Source organism: Eptatretus burgeri, chromosome 10 (assembly GCF_056783735.1).
Source record: "Eptatretus burgeri isolate ZD-2024b chromosome 10, Ebu_testis_v1, whole genome shotgun sequence".
NCBI classification, from domain to species: Eukaryota; Metazoa; Chordata; class Myxini; order Myxiniformes; family Myxinidae; genus Eptatretus; species Eptatretus burgeri.
Genome location: NC_140970.1, coordinates 16523800 through 16546100, shown reverse-complemented (window position 1 = coordinate 16546100; position 22301 = coordinate 16523800). Strand labels below are relative to the sequence as shown.

At 44.9% G+C, this 22301-nt stretch overlaps 1 pseudogene; it reads right to left on the bottom strand.

Moving 5' to 3' along the window:
* Nucleotides 1-9850: 9850 nt before the first annotated feature.
* The window catches only part of LOC147017995 (uncharacterized), a 13288-nt pseudogene continuing 837 nt past the window's right edge, over nucleotides 9851-22301 (bottom strand).

Below are 22301 nucleotides of genomic sequence, written 5' to 3'. Positions count from 1 at the left end.
ACCTTCAATGGTCAAAGGTCAAGGATTGTGACCTTTGGTGCAAAACTTCCTCTGGAACATTCCAGGAACAATATAACGTCTTATAGGCTATATGGCATTTCACACTCATCAGATTATCCATACTTTGATGAAATCAGTGTAAAAACAAACTTGAAGGGGGCACCACGGGCAAGGTGTTCGAGGTAGAGCAAAATGGTTTCAAGATTTTGGTGCGGAATGACCTCAAGATTATGCATAAAAAAATATTGTCATCCTAGCTCTCAAAGTTTGGGCGGTCAAATGATTTTTGTCAAAATTCGAAATTTTCTAAGTTCGTGACCTTGTGACCTCGACCTTGGGAAAAAATTAAAAATCGAGCTCCGTGGGGCTAAGCAGGTGCCATTGGGCGAACCAAATACCGAAACCCCTGCCAGATTCGACAAACCCCCTAGGAGAAGATGCAAATTGAAATTGGCTGCCCCCTAAAAACACAATTCGCAATTTTCTAAGTTCGTGACCTTGTGGCCTTGACCTTGGGATGAAAATGAAAAATCGAGCTCTGTGGGGCTATGCAGGTGCCATTGGGCTAACCAAATAGCGAAATCCCTGCCAGATTTGTCAAACCCCTCAGAGAAGAAATTTTTTTTGTCAAAATTCGCAATTTTCTAAGTTCGTGACCTTGTGACGAAAATGAAAAATTGAGCTCCATGGGGCTATGCAGGTGCCATTGGGCTAACCAAATACCGAAACCACTGTCAGATTCGACAAACCCCCTAGGAGAAGATGCAAGATCCTAGGAGAAGATCCTAAGGAGAATTTAAATCGGCTGCCCCCTAAAAACACATGTTTTTTGGACGTGGCTCCGCCCATAATGGGCGCACCACGCCCATTTTCAGGAAAACACAACTAGATCATGAAATAAACCTCCCAACAAAATTGTCAGGATCGGATCTGAACCCACAGAGCTATGCTCGGGACTGACAGACAGACAGACAGACAGACAGACAGACAGACAGACAGACAGACAGACAGACAGACACACAGACACACAGACACACACCAATAACGAATATAGTGGTCACATATTTTTTCGTGAAAATATTTTTTCGTGAACCAATGAATGCAACATGATGATCTTGACAAATCTTGAAATTAAACTTTGAGAAATGTTCGTTCATTCACAAGCATCAATCTGCATCATTGCATCCCATTTCATTCATTTTTAGCTCACCTGGCACGTAGTTCCGTGGACCTTATGGGAAAGCGCATCGTCCATCCACAAATACATTCAACTTCTTCTCTGAAACTATTCATATGATTTCAATGAAACTTTACCACAATGTTCATCACCGTGCATGTACCAAAGTTTATTCATCGCATTAAGAAAATTGGGCCCTCAGGGGGTCTATGGGGGTTGTCCCCAAAAATAGGAATTTCCTTTCTTCTTCAAAACTACACATGCAATTCTCATGAAACTTGACCACAACCTTCATCACATGTGACGTACCAAAGTTTGTTCATGGTATTAAGAAATATATATATATTCGATATTATTGGCGCAGCTAGCCTGGTGTTGGCGCAGCGGTTAGGGCAGCGGCTTGGGATCCAAGAGGTCCTGAGTTCAAGCCCCGTTGGGCCACTGAATTAATACACCAGGGGGTTCACTCAGCCTGTCATCCTTCCGAGGTCGGCGAAATGAGTACCAGTGTACTGGGCCGGTGTATACCCTGGTTAAAATAGGTGTACCCATATCCCTGTGTCATAAGAGGCGACCAGGGTTGCGTCAGGAAGGGCATCCGGCGTAAAACATGTGCCAAATCACTATGCGGATCATACGGATGATCCGCTGTGGCGACCCCGAAATGGGACCAGCCGAAAGCAGAAGAAGAAGAAGATATATATATATATATATATATATATATATATATATATATATATGTCTAGAAATATAAAAATCAGGGTCTGAGAGAGTCCACAGAGGGAGTTTATGGGGGGGGTTGCCTACCCCCCAAAATAAATATTTGCTTTCTTCTCCGAAACAACATTCACAATTTCAATGAAACATGACCACAACTTCCACCACCCATGATGTACCAAAGATTGTTCATGGCATTACAAAAAATTGCGGTCTAAGGGGGTCGACCAGGGGGAGGGGGGGTTGCCCTCCAAAAGAGGTATTTGCTTTCTTCTCAGAAACTACACTCACAATTCCGGTGAAATTTGACCACCGCCTTCATCACCCATGATGTACTAAAGTTGGGTCACGACATTAAAAAAAATGTGGGTCTAAAGGATTCTATGTGGAGGTTGCCCCCAAAATATGTATTTGCTTTCTTCGCTGAAACCACACACACAATTCTGATGAAACTTGACCACAGCCTCTTTCAATGGTGATGTTCCAAAGTTTGCTCATTCCATCCATCCATCCATTGGGACCATACTCTGTGCAGAGCATTGGTGCTGCCAAAGAAGTCTCCTTGGCCATTGGGCACAATCCTGGACGGGTCGTCACTCCGACACTGGATACCAGCAAGCTGGCACTCATTTTTCCGACCTCGGAAGGATAACAGGCAGGGTCAACCCCACCTGGTATTAATTCAATAGCCAAGTGGGATTTGAACTCAGGACCCGAGGATCCCAAGCCCACCACCCTAACCATTAAGCCAACACCAGGCATAAAGTTTGGTCATTGCATTAAAAAAAAAATCCAGAGGTATTTACTTTCTTCTCCATTATATATTTTGTGGGTCATCCATGCCTACCAGTGGTTCCCTGTTTATCTTATCCAGCCGCTACCAAGTGAGTGCCCAGGGGTATTGCCTCTGTTTTTTTTATTGTGGTTTGAATTTGGTACGGTAATTTATGGACACCCTGTATTTGAATGAAAACAATCCGAATCGAATCCTCCCATTCAAAATACTCAAAATTAACAATAAATATCATAGTAGAAGTCGAAGAGTGAATTGGAAAGCAAATGGGCCGACTGATTGATTTGGGGTGATGACAAATGGTAGACGAGAGGAAGTGACGATGCGTACAGATGAGGATTTACTTAATTGGTCGGTTGGGTGAAGCTAATGACATCACCCAGCCAATAGAGTCAGACTAAAGTGTTACCTTGCATATCGGATAGATATCACAACAGACCTGTCACTCTATGTATGAATCCATGCAAGTGGAATGGAAGTTAAACATTGTGTTTTTAAAATTGTTTGTACTTACCATCCAATACGGGTTTTAAATGGTACAAAAACGGGTCCATGGGTTAAAAAAAGAAAACAGTTAAAATACGGGTCACTTGCCATGCAAGTAGAAGGGTAACATTATCAAAAATATTTCATTATCCCTAAATATGTCGACTGTAATCACAATACTATAAATTAACTGCAGCAATAACTGATTTGCCCAAAACTCCCAAACTAACCAAGTACAAACTTCACACACAACTATGCAGGTACATGTTAACTCATGACTCTTGATGTGGAAAATCGGCCTCACCAAGCAGTTCGCACATTAAACCCAGCGGGTCATAAATTGGTGAAAGGTCGGTGGAAAGCCCCTTTATTCTAGTTAAAGTCCAGACGGTGTGCACAAATAGTGAAGCCGACGCAAGTCGTCATTCTGGTCCTTAGAATTGCCGAATCACGGAAGCATTGAGGAGAACTCGAAGAAGGGATTTCAAAGATGAAAAGGACAATTTGGTTGAAAGACAGGAAACGTTCCTTGGACGATAAGGTGCGAAAGTAGGCTCCACTCAGCACACGGATTGCCTCTCATAATGGCACGGGAATCACATAAAATGGCGCAGACAAGATAATACAAGAAGCAATGTCCAACAGGCATGCCTGACAAATCAGTGGAGAAGAATACTGCAAAGGGTAGACATAATAAGACAAGCTGAATCTCTTCCACAGAGCAGCGCATATCGGGTTAGAGTTTGGCCATCATGGTAAATAGATCGGTGAGTATTTGAACCTTCACAGATTCACACAAAGAAAACCAACCGATTTCCACTTCGCTGTGGATGTTGGAATTAAATGGAAGGCACTAATGGAAACAAAGTGTGGCCACAAAAGGTAAGTCGAAAAGGAAAGCAGCCTTGTACCTCAATGCTCTCTTCGTCCTGCTATCCTCTTTTTCTCTCGTTCCAAGTTGCTGCTGTTGGTGTTGTTTTCCTGTTGCTGTTTTGATTTATTTTATCATGAGTCGAGAAAATTAACAGCAAGTCTTTTACTACCTTATTCGCTTCTATAGTTCTAAAGTATTGTTATTCTGCAATCTATGTAACCTGAACCAATCTCAATTAAATCTTTGAAAAACAACAGACTGCTCCAAAGCACACGTAACAATATTATTATAATCAAACAAAACAAGACTTTGTGGACACTCTGTATAATGGAGGCCCAGTCCAGCAACAATCCTGGACAAATCGCTACTCCGTCTCAGGATATTCAACTGAAAATGGCAGCCGGCAAAAACTCGCCTCCTTTTCATGAAAGACACTGAGGGATCTTTAACGTCCATCAACAACGAAGTGATGACGGGTCCTCCAGTCGAACATCTCCCTGCATGCAAAACACCAGGGTGACTTTATATAACTGGGTAGAAATTTGAACACAGGAGAGACAGCTCAAAGTCAAGTGTGCACATCTCGAGGCAATCCTGCCAGCCCATATATAATTAGTAAGGAATTTTTTTTTCTTTCATATATCGTACTTTACACCACTTCTGAAATATGTATCCTGATGCATACTCATGCTTTCCCAAATTGAAATGGTCTACTCTTGCAGGCATCTCCATTCTCACATGTATATGCAGATAACAAGAGGTACAAAGCATCCCCTTTGAAGTATGCAGCCAGTATATAAATGACAAGGTAAAACGTTTCCTTATCAACCAAATCATGAGTTTATTCAATTGTGGCACATATCCTTGTTTATGGAACCCAAAGGAGCAGCCTCTCCAAACTAGATCATAAATGATCATTACTGCATGAGGAGTTGTGAATGGTGACGATGGGCTGTGGCAAAGAACATTTTACTCCACCATTTTGACACTGAACGTGTGTTTGGTGAAAGTGCAAGTTGATAAATCCAAACAACACTATAAACTCGTCAGATTAAGTAAAGAAAGAGAAAGGACAATGGTGGCAAGCACATACAGAAAGTGGACACTGACTTCAACACACCAAGGACTGAAGGTGTAAACCAATTCATGGACTGACAGTGCCCCAAAATGTCCTGGGACAACAGCGATAATAAATCCATTTTACTGCCCAGTATTAAAAAATAAAAATAAAGTGAGCAGCACCTGTTATAACCACCAAAAAATCAAAATAAGAGGTGTGTCACAGCACCCCAACACTGCATAAGTGATCTCCCAGACCAGGAACAATAAACGGATTGCAGCCAGCATACTGGAATACAGCATACACATATATATATATATATATATATATATATATATATATATATATATATATATATATATATATATATATATATATATATATATATATATATATGGTTAAGGATTCAGCGGTGGCGGGGCTCGCACTCGACTCTTGACCCCAGTGTTAAGGATCCACGGTGGGGGGATTCGAATGCTACCCATGTCGGCTCCAATCCGTAGCTAGTTTGGGTTTTCGCACCCTTCTCTCGACAGCCAAATGTTGAGTATTCGGCGTCACTTAACCACCGCCATCTCTGGGGTTATAACGCCGCTGGTTCGGCACAGGCCTCGGGTCACGCACCTCAAATCGCGATACCAACGTACAACTGGACCTTACCAGTTGGGGGAATAGATCCCGGTTACAGACTGGTTTGTTAGTGACCGAGCGAATTCTGCCAGTCTGTAACCATTTTGGATTATCCAAATCGAGCGGATCGTTCCTCGGCGCGGCACTAATTAATTCAAAGCGGCAACTTCATACGAATCAGCCAGATTTATTGGGGACACATCGGGGAACACAACACAAGCAAAGCATTCGCGACAATGTTGTAATTAATCTATAACCCGTTCTTAACGAGGGAGCAACGGATTACGGGTTTTGAAGGGGACCCGAACAAGATAAACCTTCGACAACACACAGACAAAACACGGAGTACTTGGTGATGCTTCATGGACGAGAGGAAAAGTGTCAAAGGCCCGAATGCGGCTCGTGACAAGCCGATGTCCACGGATTCGAGCACCCAAGCTCAAACACGCCGCGTGGCAAAATGGCGGCGTCATCCATTTGTCGCAGCCCTCACGCACGCAGCCTCGGTGCGTTCAGACCCCGTGAGGTTGACTGCACCAGAGCGAAAGATCCACGGTGGTATGCTCCAGCTGGCTTTTCACAAGGTCCAGCATACAAGTCCAGGCCTGGCCTGTTCACCAGACAAGGCCAAATCGAGGTGTTGGGCTCCGCAGGCTGGGTCCGTGGCCGAGGAGGCACCACTGGCCAAAACCACTCCTCCACAAAGTCGATCGCCTGGCTCAACGTGCAGGCGGCCTCTCCCACTGCCAAAATGGCAGACTCGACACACAGGCAGTTTCTCTTACTGCCAAATGGCAGACTCGGCACGCTCAGTTTCCCTCTCGCCTCTCGGCCGACTGCAGTTTCACTTCTTCTTTTTCTTTTGGGGCACGCCCCTTTACGAAGCCCACAGACACTCAGGCTCAGTTACTCACTCGGCAGATCCACCACTGCCTTTCCGGCGCTCACACGCCTCAAAAGCCGACCGGCTTCTCCCTTCAGTTTCACTTCCTTCTCCAGGCCACGCCCCCTCAGAGCGCTGGGCAGGGACTATTGTCCAGAGAGCGGAAGGAAGAACAAGAACTTCTCGGTCCACCACCACTGTACCAACAATAAACAGCCTCTTACGCCTCCCGACACACATGTAACATCCATTTACCGAACAACCTGGCTAAACATTCATTTAATGGGGGATCTGGGCTAATCCTATATTTAGTAGCATACTAAGGGCCATTTCCACAACACTACCCCCACCTTTCTCCCGATGCTCTCCCGATCCTCCATCTGGGGCAGCCCACGGCAATGGCCCTGTCTAACGTGCAGCACAGATCTCCCATTTACTCTAACCCACAACATGGGAAGAACTTAACTCCAAAAATCAATTGTCACAATAAGATTGGCATGTCCCTATCCTAGTGTGTCGGGTTACAAACCTTACAAACAAATTCACACTATGCACACGACTTGACATTCTAATTGTGTTTTTGAACGGGAGGGCATTCAATTTTACTTTTAAACCAACATTTGCATAAGAGCAGAACATTCAAAGGTTCAAAGTTCTTTCACATGTTCGCTCCTTCATGCCCCCTCCCGGCAGTATTGTCCATTCACCCCTGATGGGTTCCTCACTTCGTGGCCTTATTGGCCTCTCACCAGGTGAAGTCAGTCGGCCCAGATTCCTAATCTCACAAAGAGTTCTTCGGCCCACTGATCCCAGAAAATGGCATGAATCTTCGGCCGCAACGGCCCACAAAAGCACGTTGGCCTCAATGGCCCACAAAATGTTTCGGCCCATATGGCCTACTCACAAGCAGCAGCAGGCAACAAGCCCTGCATTGGACAGCAGGTGGCACAGCAATGGTGGTACGGTGATATCGTTGGGAAGCAAATGCAGTTTGGAGGTGTTCTTGAGAACGCAAATGGGTGTGATGACCTCAGACCAGGTGAGATGGAGTGTACCCTTAACCTTCCTTGCCTGACTTGTTTTGGCAGGACTTGTTTTGGTTGTTCTCTTTTTTTATTTTTCTTTACTGACAGGATGGTGTGTTTCTTACTCAAACATTATTTTGTGGGTGTGTGCTCATGACATACTGGTGGCCTCTCTGGCACTTGGAGAGGGTGACCTAGCCTGGACCCTGCTAACAAATTTCCCATCAACACTACTCGGACCAGATGTCTCCCATGAATGGTGCGGAGGAGAGTCCATCGAACCTAACCATTTACTTTTAGCCCTAGGCAATGCAACAAACCCTGCTATGGCGAGAATGATCCCAATGACCCATTTTTCCTGACCTGGCACACTGTTCCATTCTTTTAAACCTGGGCAAGGCCCTTATTTGTCTTTTTTCATTTTGTGGTGTTCGGTATAACTCGCTGGCTGGGGAGTGTGACTACTACTAGGCCTCTTTGCCTGCTTCCAATCGGGGGTGGAGGACACCCAGCGACCTCGCGGTTCACCTGAGCGTGCTTCTGGCACTCCTAACTCTCTTGCCCTGGTAGCTCTCTCGCCCCCATACTGTGCTCTCCGAGCACCCGTACTGTACTCTCTAGCACTGAACCTACCGTTCTCTCCTGGCACTGAATCTACCGTGCTCTCCTGGCACTGAACCTTCCGTGCTCTCCTGGCACTGAACCTACCGTGCTCTCCTGGCACTGAACCTACCGTGCTCTCCTGGCACTAAACCTACCGTGCTCTCCTGGCACTGAACCTACCGTGCTCTCCTGGCACTGAACCTACCGTGCTCTCCTGGCACTGAACCCTACTGTGCTCTCCTAGCACCTCTGACAGCCTTCACCTGTCAGGAACCCCAAAAGCCCTGGTGCCCTATTTCCCGACTCACCAACTTCCAATACCATGTCACACTCCAAGCAAGTACCCCTATACCTTGGCCTGCACCTACCCCTCACAGTCCGCCTGCACAATGGAACAGCAGCCAGAATCCATGTCAAATCCTCTAAGTCCCCCTAACCTACACTAACTTGGTTAGGAGACTCCTACCGACAGGGTACGTTGTTCGCACTCAATCTCCTCATTTGCACAATCACGCCAATCACCCAAACACTTTAGTCATTCATTCCAGAGTGCCACACACCCAGCCCACAACACCATCCAACACCTTTCACTTTTATGTGAAAACAAAAACACACCAGTCTCTCGGATCCCACTTTGTCATCCAATTTAACTGGTACACTTTTTCATCAAACCCCAATCAATTTGTCATGACGTCCGTCATCCGCTGGCCTCCTCCATACTGTCATAATCGTTTATTTCCAACAATTTAAACGAAACATCAAAATCTCTTCACCAGCCCCATGGAACATCTGCAAGGTTCTAACCAGGCATTTCAGTCCTCCCTCAAACAAGCCACCCTTTGTCATCCACCTGTTTTAGGTGCGTTTAACGCTCTGCCCGAGATGTCTCCACCACTCTTGTTTTCAATAATCACCCAAATCCACTCGTGCCACTCTTATCCCTTCTATCAGTCTCAATTTGCAATGACTCTCGATGTAATTTACAATCAAGATTTTCACATCCCCATATTGCCTGCTTCTTTGGCTCATTGGAAGGGGAGTGAGGGAACAAATCCCTCATTTCCCATTACATGACCCCGCCGCCTTTCCGCCACGGTTCAAAGGGGTCATGTCTCAGTTGGGGTTGTCATCCACCCCCTCCTTTTCTCCAGGGTTCGCGGAAGTCAGGTAAACCACAATCGGGGGAGCGGCCTCCCCCTCTTCTCCAGGGTTTGCGGAAATCAGGTAAATCCCAATCGGGGGAGCGGCCTCCCCCTCTTCTCCATAACTCCCTGGAGACAGATAAACCCCACTCAGCTAGCCAAACCCCTGGTGTCCTCAGAGAGGTTTGAAGACCAAGTGACACACACCAGTGCCACTTGCTACTTATCTGTGCTCTACCCCAAAGTTCCTGTGGGGCTGGAGCCTGTGGGGCTGGGGCTGTGGGTCTGGTCGCTTCTCTCCAGCAGGTTGCTCATCATCGGTTTGCCACACTCTGGGGCTGTCAGCTCCACATGCTGGACCTGCTCAAAATGTGTGTCATTCGTCAACAACCCCGTATGCTCCCTCAATGTCTCCTTCACCAGGGTTTGCTCCAATTGTGGTTTCATCAGACGAGTGATGTCAATCAAGTCCCGCACCACTAACATTCCTCTCTGTGGTGATATCACATCCTACATTATTGTGCAGTCCTACTTCCTGGCTCCATTTTCCATTCCATTTTAGTCGTTCTTCCTCTCGAAGCCTTTTTAGTTGTTTGTTATCTTTCCGGAATTTTTCCATCTCCACGTACTCCAACCTTGCTCTCTCCTTCAGTTGGTCAACTTCAAATTCATGTTCTTTTTTTTTCCTCCCCCACTGTCTCTCTTCTTAGTGGAGCAGCAGGGGCCACCAAAAGAGGGAGATACCCACACCAGCAGTACCACATTTTCTAATGTGGTTATTATTGATCACCTACTATCACTGTACATGCAAACCAATGATGCCAGTCTGGGAAATGGTGGCATTCTGAGAAATAGGTCAATTAAGGTTGTTGACCCCTGAATTTGGCAATATTTACTAAAATGGCTATAGTTTTTTTTATAATTTTCATGTTACAATACCTTGATATACATCAAACTGATCCTAAGACAATAGGCTATAAGATGCAATAACAAAAAAGAACATGTGGCTGAAAATAGTAAGTACAGAACCAATTTTATTACAAATTTTTCCCCAAAAATCCAAATTTTCATATTTTTCATATACTTTTAGCATCACTCATCACATGCATAATATAAAAGTATCAAATATTAAGCATTAAAAAGTTTCTCTGGAGTCTGCTGCAATTATTCATATATAATACATTGTATTATCTTAAGTGTAAATCACATTTTCATCACATTTTGTCCAAGATGCCTGAAAATACCTAAGAATGGTATTATTCAGTACTCGTGGCATATGACCATTAACTTGATTAATTTCATATTTATTCAGGGAAAAATTTGTTTCAAATATTATATTGTCACAAGGAATTATATTTGTTGATGAGTATATCAACAACACACAAGGATATATCCAGGATTTGTGTAAATGGGAGGGGGGGGTAAAAATTCTTACAAACTATAAATATTTTTTAAATGTTAATTTTTCAATATACTTTGTTGAAAATAAATTTCAAAGAAATATTGAGGACTATAATGGCTGTTTGTACAAACTCTCCACTTTTGGCATCAAATGCAATCTTTCTAACAAAATTATCAGTTACTAAGATAAATGCCAGGAAACTGTCAACATTATTGTTACATATTATGTTGATATCTAGTCTGCATCTGAGTCTGAATTATCACTGTAAAATGCAGAGAGAGTAAAGGGATTTGAACATGATTTGTCCCCTCCATCCACCAAGGCTTCACAGGTGCATGCTGCTGTGCATGGTTGGCCACTCTCCAAGCAAGAACACTCCACTGCACAGGTATTGGGTTGACAGTGACACACAAGGTCATTTAACAACTCTGGAGCAGCTGGCGATTGACTCATCATTTGAGGCTGGAGACCAGTGCCACCTGGGCTGTGTTCGAAGCCATATGCTGTTGCATCAGGTAAGGTTGGAGAAGGGTAAGCAGCTTGTCTCCATATTAAGAGCTGATAAGCAGAGCGAAGTAGATGCAGACTGAAAGCGTCTTTTGTTGGTGATAGTTTCTTTCCCTGGATGTTCCTCTGTCCAGTCTTCTGACACCTCAGGGCATTCAATGACATGCAGTTTGTCTTGCCATACATGTAGTCAACAAACTTTGTGGCTGCGATTTCTACCTCCTTTGAAATGTTTTTGCTCATCAGATCCTAGCAGACCAAGAGGCTGGAACAATACTTTCATCGACCATTGATGATGTCAAATCTGTCTTCAAACTTGTCTCTTCATCCTCAGCTACTTCCCTCAAAACTTTTGACATCTCATTTGCCTTTTGCAAAGCAGCTCCTACTGTTGTCTTTGAAGAACAAACAAGATCTGACTTGTCTGGTTGTGGCATGAATGCAACATCTGGCCACTCTTATAAGTTGTCTTTTGAGATTATAGGATGTGTATGAACCTGGATGGTCCACTCCCTCTTCAGCAAGGATCTCCAAGAACTGCTTTCTCAAGGTTCTCAGGAAGAATATATGTCTGTGTTAAATGATGGGTGATGTAAACTCACAGATCAGTCTCCTCACTGATGTACTGTGTGCAGCAAATTGTTGCTTTCTGTTCTGACTTGCAGTGATAGAGCGACCACTGACAGTTGATGTAGCATGACTTTTGTCTGTGGTAACGAGCCTCAATGGCAACCAGATCACCATTGGGTACACCCTGAAGTCTGGTTATCATGTCATCATCTTGCTTAGCCTTTGCAGCTTGAAGAACTCGGGTCTACATGTTGGGATGCTCAGGGTCATCTTTCACAGATGACTCTTCCATGGACCAAGATAATCAGTGCTTTGAGCTGCAAGGATCACTATAGATGAAACAGCGAGATTTGCAGTCAAACTTCACAACTGATGCCTTGGATCTTGTAAAGCGGTTGGCACACCCACCACTTGCACCATCACCATGACCACTACTAGAATTACCACCATCATCCAAAACTACATCAGAGTTATCAACTATTTAATAGCTCTTCTGATGTGATGTTGGCTTACATATGTTAATCTGCATTGTCTGTGATACCTGAACACCACTGTTCCAGAAATTATATCAGATTCATGGGCCAAAAGTTTCTGATTAACTGAGTCATTCCGTTGTCTGCATGCTGAAAATAAGGACCGTAGTTTGTTAAGAACTGGAGTGACTGGCTGTTCCTTTGATGAAAAGGAGTTTGTGCAGAAAAGACACTTATCAATGTCAATGGTATCTTCTCCCTTCGCTTTCTTGGCAATGGGAGCAGTGTCAAATTCTGCATCCATATTGTAATAATAGACTGTTCAGTGCTGTTGAAGTAATCTTGAGTACACTAAGACAAAATGTGGATCTGCCTGCAAGCGTAAAAAATATTGGTCACCAATAGTTTGGCGGAATAAGTCTATTTAATCCACTAAATTGAAAATAATTCAATGTAAATTCATAAGTATTTTAGACCTAGGGATAAACCCTATTCGTAGGACTTTATTCTTTGAGGAGGGTTATTTTTCACAACACCATGTACCAGGCCCCCCTAACAAACGGACACCAACGTTGTCAGATGGAATGAAAACCCGTCATTCTTTTTACAAAAACATCTAAAATTGATGAAAAAGCGGCGGAAATTGAAACCAACACAGTAATTACGGTCGCAATAGCAAATATAACCGAAACCAACACGTTTATTCTACACGCAAGAACGGTCGTGACGGACACAAGAACGGTCAATCCCAAAATATAACGGTGCGGAATGGAAGCAACATCGGTTATTTCCGTCGCGAAACGGCGGAGACCGAAGCGAAAGCGATTCATTCCGGTTACCATAACGTGCAAAACATGGCGGCTTAAAAAGTTCTTGAAGTATTGGTAAGTTAACTTTAACGTCGTCTGCCTTGAATATATCATGTCTATTAATGAAAAACAGTTTGTGGTTCGGGATATTATACAAGTAGCGATAAATGCGCCCTCTTGACTTAATGTGTGGCTGACATTTCGTGTAATTCATGCCCCAGTGCTGCAGCGATCAGTGACGATTGATCGTTTATATTTGCAAGAGGTAAAATTTGATAGTAATAATAAATTGCAAATTCCAATAAAATAACAAAGTTAATATGAAGTAAAAACTGTAAAAAGATCCCATACACGATCCCCTATGTTGAAATGGGCATACACAACCAGCGATCCTTCACTCGGGGGCTCGAAATATAAGCAAACCAAACATTATCATCACAACAAAATTCGGTTCAATAAATTGTAAAAATTACATCAGGTACTACCCACTATATATTATCTATATTACATTTATGTTCGAGGCACAAGCACTAAAAATTTACATACCGTAACAGGTCGTTCTACTGCATCTGCCATCTTGTTCGCACGACAGTAACCGGAATGAACCGCTTTTGTTTCGCTCTCCGACGTTTCGCGACGAAAATAACCAATCTTGCTTACGTTCCCCACCAATCTATTTCGGGATTGTTCGTTCTTGTTTCTGTCACGACCGTTCTTGTGTGTAGAATAAACGTGTTGGTTTCCATTATATCTGCTATTGCGACCGTAATTACTGTGTTGGTTTCAATTTCGGCCGCTTTTTCATCAATGTTAGCTGTTTTTGTCACAAGAATGACGGGTTTTCATTCCGTTTGACAACGTTGGCGTCCGTTTGTTAGGGGGGCCTGCCATGTACCTTACATAAAATGTATGCAGTAATGACTTCCATTTTAGACACATTCTCATGACAATACTATTTAACCCCAGCTCAACAGCCTGTAGGCAAAACATTCAGTATACCACATGTTTTTCCATCAGAAAATTTGCGACATGGTAATATATCTTTATCATAAGACTATTCATAATTTTTAAAAAATGGAAACAAATATTTTCATACTTACATTTTAACAGAGAAGAGGGTGTCACATAAAACATGCTGTACTATGTGTAGTCTATCACATCTGTTCAAGTGTGACTGACTAATTTCATATACATTGTAAACTCATGGCTGATGAGAGTGCTATTTATAGCAGTGCCACATGTGGGGACCATCTCAGGAATGTGAGGGTCATCTCAGAATTATTGTGGCATATGGGATCATCTTATATAATCCAATATTCTTTGTCAGGGCATTATTTTAGGGTTGGTTCAGGGTTTAGGGGTGGCACTTTTTTTTAGTGCATATGTATTTAGTGATATTGAGGAAGGGGGAGGGGTGTTAGTACATAGGTATTTGTAACCCCCTACCCCACCCCTTCCAAAAATTCTGGATCTATCCCTGTGTGTTATTGATATTGTTACAGCTGTGGAAATTCACAATACACCATAAAGGTTCCTTAGATTAGCTATGCCGGTAAGTGAGTGTTCAGATAGGTCCCCACCGTTGTTCAAAGGGATTTCTTCATGTTCACCGGGCTGCGACTCTTTGAGATAGCCGTTTTTCTTTATCTATTGTTATTTTGAGCCATTGCAACAAACCTCCACGCAAACAACAACCGCCACCAACTACGCCACAACGCCCACCATGCTCACACCACCCCCACAACAATCACCACCATCTTCGCCACTACGCCCGCTTACGAACCCCATCCTCCACGGACCACGGTAAGACAGTTTCCGCACCACGGAAACCGTCCGAGAAGGATTGGCAGAACAAAAGCTCTTGTGAGGCCTGTGGGGTTTTTTCCCGCCTGTTTTCCCCACGTTGGTGTGAAGGAAAGGGGGAGGGCAGCTCGCCGCCGATTGGTGGATGCACAGCGTGAGGCGGTCGGGGTGAGGGAACGCCCCTTTTCGGAAACTTCTCGAAGGGAGGCGGAGTCGAAAACGGGGAGGAGCGAAGGGCGGAGTGCCGCGCTATATAAGGCGGACCGCACGCGGGGCTCGCTCTCTCTCTTGGTGGTCGGGGTCGAGCTCTCTCTCTTGGTGGTCGGGGTCGAGCTCTCTCTCTTGGTGGTCGGGGTCGAGCTCTCTCTCTCTCTCTTGGTGGTCGTGGTCGAGCTCTCTCTCTCTCTCTTGGTGGTTGGGGTCGAGCTCTCTCTCTCTCTGTCTCTCTCTCTCTCTGTGTGGTCGAGGTCAAGTCCTTTTCTTGTCTGGGTCGTCGACGTCATCCTCTCTGTCAGGGTCGTGCTGGCTCTCTCTCTCTTGGTGGTCGAGGTCGAGCTCTCTTTCCCTCCCTCTCGTCTTGGCGTTGAGCGACCTGTCGTTGAAGGCGCGGGCTGTGGCGACTCCGGGCGACACCTCGGAGACGTGGACGGGAGGCGCCGAAGGCGGTCTGTGGTGGACCTGTGCGTGCGGACGAGGAGAGTGCCGGAGAGGGTTCACCGGCCGCAGAAGGGAGGTTTTCTTTTCTTTGGGCTTTTGTATGTGTGTTTGTGGTGCCAGTCCGTGAAGTAAACCTGTTTAAGTGCCTGTAATTTAATGCTATAGTCGGTCGCAACATCTTTCATTTCTTGCTGTACATATTGCATGACTGCCCTTGCTTGTTTGTGTTATATGTGTAATAAATGTGCTTGTGAAATGTTTCCCGTTCGTTGCGATCCTTCCCCTCTTTTGAAAGTGCCATCTTGAATCGTGGAATGATTGGTAGTGGGTTTTAAACACCCGATAAATAATCTGAACCGTCGAGGTCGGCGATAACATATCGGATATCCCTGAAGCACGGAACGAACCGCTTAAGCGGTTCGTGTCCTAAGCCGACCTGCGGCATGGTGCAACCCCTCGGTAGGTTACCCGCGTGGGTCTTTAGGTATATCGACATTCGGCGATTCACCCTATTTCTCGTGGGTGGAATGCAGACTGGGTTGTGGTGAGGTTAAACCCCCACCCATGACTGGCTCCTGGCGGTAGTTACAGGAGGGTAACGACTGAATTGTCCGTCCGGTGGGCGACGCGGCTGCCATGAGAGGTACGCGGCCGATCGCACGCCAGGCGGGCCAGAATTCGTAACAATATACTCATCAACAATTATAATTTCTGACAACAATATATTATTTCAAAGACATTTCATATGAAATTAATGGTGATTTGCCATGAGTATTGAATAATACCATTTTCAGGTATTTTCAGACATCTTGGACAAAATGTGATGAAAATATAATTTACCTTTAAGACAATAGAATATATTATTTCTATTATAATACCAAAGTTTGCACACTAAAAACTCGGCTCGCCATCACACGATCCCTATGAAATTGCTGTGGCACTTAGCGGACATGCCGACAATGTTTGGGAAGTCTTGGCGTTCCATAGTACCACTTGCATTTTGCACAATGCGTATTTTTGTCATTCCCCGTGTACGGTCTGTCGTCTGCTATCAGCTATGTTGTACTGGTATCCCGTGCATGTGCACAGGTATCGCTAGTATCTATCTATAATTCCAGCAATGTGTGTGTGTGTGTGTGTGTGTGTGTGTGTGTGTGTGTGTGTGTGTGTGTGTGTGTGTGTGTGTGTGTGTCTGTGTGTGTGTGTGTGTGTGTCTGTGTGTGTGTCTGTGTGTGTGTCTGTGACCGCTGTTTCTCGACAACCACTGGTCCGATCTCATTGAAACTTGCCAGGTATATTGCTGAGGACCTGAGGATGTGCCTTGTCAAGGTTTGATATTAATCGGACAAGTGCTTCACAAGTTATGGCCATTTATTTACCAAACCAATGACAAGACACGTTGTTGCGTGGGCGTGGCCGATGGGGAAGGGAAGCTCAGCCGCATTCGCCATTACAGGTTACAACGTACGGACTTCCAGAGAGTGATGACTTCGTGTATTCTAATAATTTCTCGATTTCTTATGCGCATTTATCAATAAACACAATGCCCCAAGTTATGATCGTTTTCATATTAGATGGTGCATAAATTTCGTTAACATCAGAGTACTGGTATGCTCCGAACCAGGAAGTAATTTTTTTTTCTCTCTTCTCTTCTCTTTTTGTTTTTCCTTGCCACGACATTGCGAAAAGGTAAAATACTTTGGCGCTAATTGAATAATTGGGTATTAAAACTAAATTGCGAATAATCGTAATTGCGAATGATATGCGAACCTCCGGGTCACGTACGTCCGGGCACGCGAGAGCGAAGAAACGGCCTGTGTGGTTGTTGTTTGTTGCTCGCAGTTTGAATATTTATTTATTTATTTATTTATTTATTTTTTCATGGGCACGTAATCGTATGAATAATTGCAGCAGACCCTAGAGAAACTTTTTAATGCTTAATATTTGATACTTTTATATTATGCATGTGCTGAGTGATAGTCAACGTATTTGAAAAATGCGAAAATTTGGATTTTGGGGGCAAAATTTGTAATAAAATTGGTTCTGCACTTACAATTATCAGCCACATGTTTTTTTGTTATTGCATATTATATCCTATTGTCTTAGGATCAGTTTGATGTATATCAAGGTATTGTAACAATGCAATTATAAAAACTATAGCCGTTTTAGTATATATTGCCAAATTCAGGGGTCAACGACCTTAATTGACCTATTTCTCAGAATGCCACCATTTCCCAGACTGGCATCATTGGTTTGCATGTACAGTGATAGTAGGTGATCAATAATAACCACATTAGAAAATGTAGTACTGCTGGTGCGGGTATCTCACTAAATAAGCCTCTTTTCTGGCCCCTGCTGCTCCACTATGTTCCTCGTTCTCCAATGTCGTCGTTTCTCTCAATTGGTCGATTTCCCTTTCCTGCTTCATTTCTTGTTCTTTTACTATCTCCGCGTACTCCAACCTTGCTCTCTCCTTTAGTTGGTCAATTTCAAATTCATGTTCTTTTTGTTTCCTCTCCCACTGTCTCTCTTGTTCCTCATTCTCCAATCTAGTCGTTTCCTTCAATTTATTGATTTCCCTTTTCTGCTTCAATCGTTGTTCTTCCAACATCTCCGCGTACTCCAACCTTGCTTTGGCTTATAACTGTTCGATCTGCACAGTGTGGTTCCTTATCGTTTCATTCTCCGTTCTCTTTCTGTCCTCTCTTAACATCCTCAACTCGTTTTGCAATTCCCTCTCTCTGTTTTGGTGTTTCTGTAACTCAGAAACTTTTTTTCTAATTTCTTGCTCATCTCCACACCTCTTTCGCATGATTCCCTCCTCATTTCGTCCATTTTCTTACCGTATTCCTTTCGTTGTTCCGGATATTTCTTTTTTCTTTCTGTCGTCTCTTCTTGGATTTCTCTTATCTGATTGCCTGTTCTTACCTTCCCCCTCACTAGTTCCAATTCCAAATCGTGTTCCCGTTTTTCTTTTTCCAGCTTTATTTTCCATTCTTCCTCCAAGCTCTTCCTATCCCGGGAGTTACTAATTTGCTCCTCCTCTTTTCTTTTGTTAAGTTCGCTCTTCTCAAGTTCCAACACCCTACGGGTAAACCACTCTACTTTAATCATTTCTCCACTTAGTTCCACGCCTGTGTTAGCCAAGTCCTCATCCAGCCCCCGAATTCGTTCCTGTGTGTCAGCCAATCGCTGTGACTCCCTGTGCACAAAATCTTCCCGTACCTCGTCTGTGTTGGCAATGTCCTTTTCCTGCCCTCGAATTAATTCCTGTGCATCGGCCAATTGTTGTGACTCCCCGTGCACATAATTTTCCTGAACCTTGTCTGCGTGCCGTTGTGCCTCGTCCAATTTAATTTGTAACTCCTCTATATAATTATCACCACACCTCCACTGCTCCAAGGCATCCGCCAATCGTGTATGAATCTCGCCAATGTAAGCGTTGGCGTCCTGATTCATTTGCCATGGCGCATACCGTGTCCACGTGGTTTGAACCGGTGGGCGGGAATGTTTTCTTCGTGCTGTGCGGTTCGTTGTGCTATTTATAGTAACCTTCTCCCGCTTCGCGCTGCACTGAGGTGGAGCCGCGCTGCCATTTTGCGACTCCATTTTTCTTTATAATTTCGAAGTTTTACACCCGATCCGCTCAAAAAAAAATCAAAGCAAATTTGGCTGGGGGGTTTTTTTTTTTGGGGGGGGGGGGTTTGGGCTGGGGTATTTGGCAAAGAAAACGGTTTTTTTTCTATTTTCCCCACGCCTCTCGTAACCAATGTTCGAGGTGCCAACGCCACCAGTTGTTGTTGAATTGGTGTCCTGCAAATTTATGGGGGTGGATGGGTTCACATCCCAATCCTGACTACCAGTGTTAAGGATCCCTGGTGGGGGGATTCGAATGCCACCCAAATCGGCTCCAATCGGTAGCCAGTTTGGGTTTTCGCACCCTTCTCTCGAAAGCCAAATGTTGAATATTCGGCGTCACTTAACCACCGCCGTCTCCGGGGTTACAACGCCGGCTGGATCGGCACAGGCCTCGGGTCAAGCATCTCAAATCGCGATACCAACGTACAACTGGACCTTACCAGTTGGGGGAATAGACCCCGGTTACAGACTGGTTTGTCAGAGACCGAGCGAATTCTGCCCATCTGTAACCATTTTGGTTTTTATATCCAAATCGAGGGGATTGTTCCTTGGCGGCACGAATTAATTCAAAGCGGAAACTTCATACGAATCAGCCAGATTTATTGGGGCACATCGGCGAACACAACACAAGCAAAGCATTCACGACAATGTTATAATTAATCTATAACCCGTTCTTAACTTGGGAGCTAAAGATTACGGGTTTCGAAGGAGACCCTAACGAGATAAACCTCAGACAACATGCAGACAAGACAGGGACAGCATGCAGACAAGACACAGAGTGTTGGTGATGCTTCATGGACGAGAGGAAAAGTGTCAAAGGCCCGAATGTGGTTCATGACAAGCTAATGTCCAAGGATTCGAGCACCCAAGCTGAAACACGCCGCATGGCAAAATCGCGGCATCGTCCATTTGTCTCAGCCCTCACGCATGCAGCTTCGGCGCGTTGAGACCCCGTGAGGTCAACTGCACCAGAGCAAATGATCCATGGTGGTATGCTCCAGCTGGCTTTTCACAAGATCCAGCATACAAGTCCAGGCCTGGCCTGTTCACCAGACAAGGCCAAATTGAGGTTTTGGGCTCCGCAGGATGGGTCCGTGGCTGATGAGGCACCGCCAGCCAAAAGCACTCTTCCACAAAGTCGATCACCCGACTCGACGTGCAGGCGGCCTCTCCCACTTCCAAAATGGCAGACTCGACACGCAGGCAGTTTCTCTTACTGCCAAATGGGAGACGCGGTGCGCTCAGTTTCCCTCTCGCCTCTCGGCTGACTGCAGTTTCACTTCTCCTTTTTCTTTTGGGGCCGCCCCTTTATGAAGCCGACAGACACTCAGGCTCAGTTACTCCCTCGGCAGATCCACCACTGCCATTCTGGCGCTCGCTCGCCTCAAAAGCCGACCGGCTCCTCCCTCCAGTTTCACATCCTTCTCTCGGCCAATCCCCATCAGAGAGCTGGGCGGGAACTATTGTCCGGAGAGAGGAAGGAAGAAGAAGAACCTCTCGGTCCACCACCACTGTACAAACAATAAACAGCCTCTTACACCTCCCGACACACAGGTAACGTCCATTTACCAAACAACCTGGCTAAACATGCATATAATGGGGGATCTGGGCTAATCCAATATTTAATAACACACTAAGGGCCATTTCCGCAAAAATATATATCCATATATATATATATATATATATATATATATATATATATATATATATATATATATATTTGTATTTATCTGTTATATATATATTTGTTTAAATATATATATATATATATATATATATATATATATATATATATATATATTCTTGTGGGCCGGGGGTCAGGTGAGAAGACCACGAGGTGGGGAGCACTATCCCCCACCTCGTGGTGACCACTATCTCAGCTCCCACCAGACTCCCTGGAATTGTAGGCCGTCGCACACGGATAATTCCAGGACGCGGCAGGTTGCTTAACCCACCGTAGACGGCAATAACTCAACCGCGTGACCTAGGGTCCTCCCGTTTGTGGGTTAATCGAGTTCCCTAATTAATCACGTGATTTAATTGCCGGGGAACACACCCTCAGTACAGCTTCTCCAAACCAGATCACTTTACCGGATTCGATGCAGCTGAGCGACACTGCCAAGGAGGTACCGGCTGGAAGGAACGGATCGTTGGGAATAAAGTCCTGGCTAAACTAGTATTCGGACAATGCTGGATCAATGAAAGAAAAGACAGAAAGGAGCAGGGAACATTTCTAATAATAGTTTATTAACAATCGGTGAGGAATGGTATGTGGCACGATCAAGATTTATTGGGGAGAGAGGTGTGGTGCAGCAAATATCAAGCAACTTACAAAAGCGGACACAGAGCAGAATTAACATGAAAATAATAACAACAATAACAATAATGATCTTCTGCAGTCTTACTTCAGCAGACAGGCACCAGGACAAACACACACACACACACACACACACACACACACACACACACACACACACACACACACACACACACACACACACACACACACACACACACACACACACACACACACACACACACACACACCCCAATGAAGAGGAAGTATTGAAACAGGAAGGGAAAGGAGTTGAGGCTACGATCTCGGTACCTTTGTGCTTGGTAGGATGACGCGCCACCAATCCGTTTTCTGGAGGGAGGGGGGGGGATGCTCCATGGTGTGGTACCCAGTAGCTGGCGCATCTCTCTGGCTTCAACAGCATGTGTGGAGACCATGTTCATGAAGGATGGACTTGAGTGGAGAAGGGGTGGAGTCCAAGGGCATGTACGGAGTGGTAGGCGGGACCAGTCGGCGGGTGGGGTCGACGTCATGTGGGTGGAGATAAGGCGCGGAGTCCAGGCAGCAGGAGGCGGGTCGCGGCGACGTCGAGGAGGACGAGGACAGAGTGAGAGAGAGAGAGGCGGAAAAGAGAAAGGCAGAGGGACCACTGCGACCTTTATAGGACTTGCAGCGTGGGGGGAGGGGCCATGCCGAAGCGAAACATCATCACCTGAATTGGGCGCTCCGATTGGCCCCGACCCGTCACGTGGCCC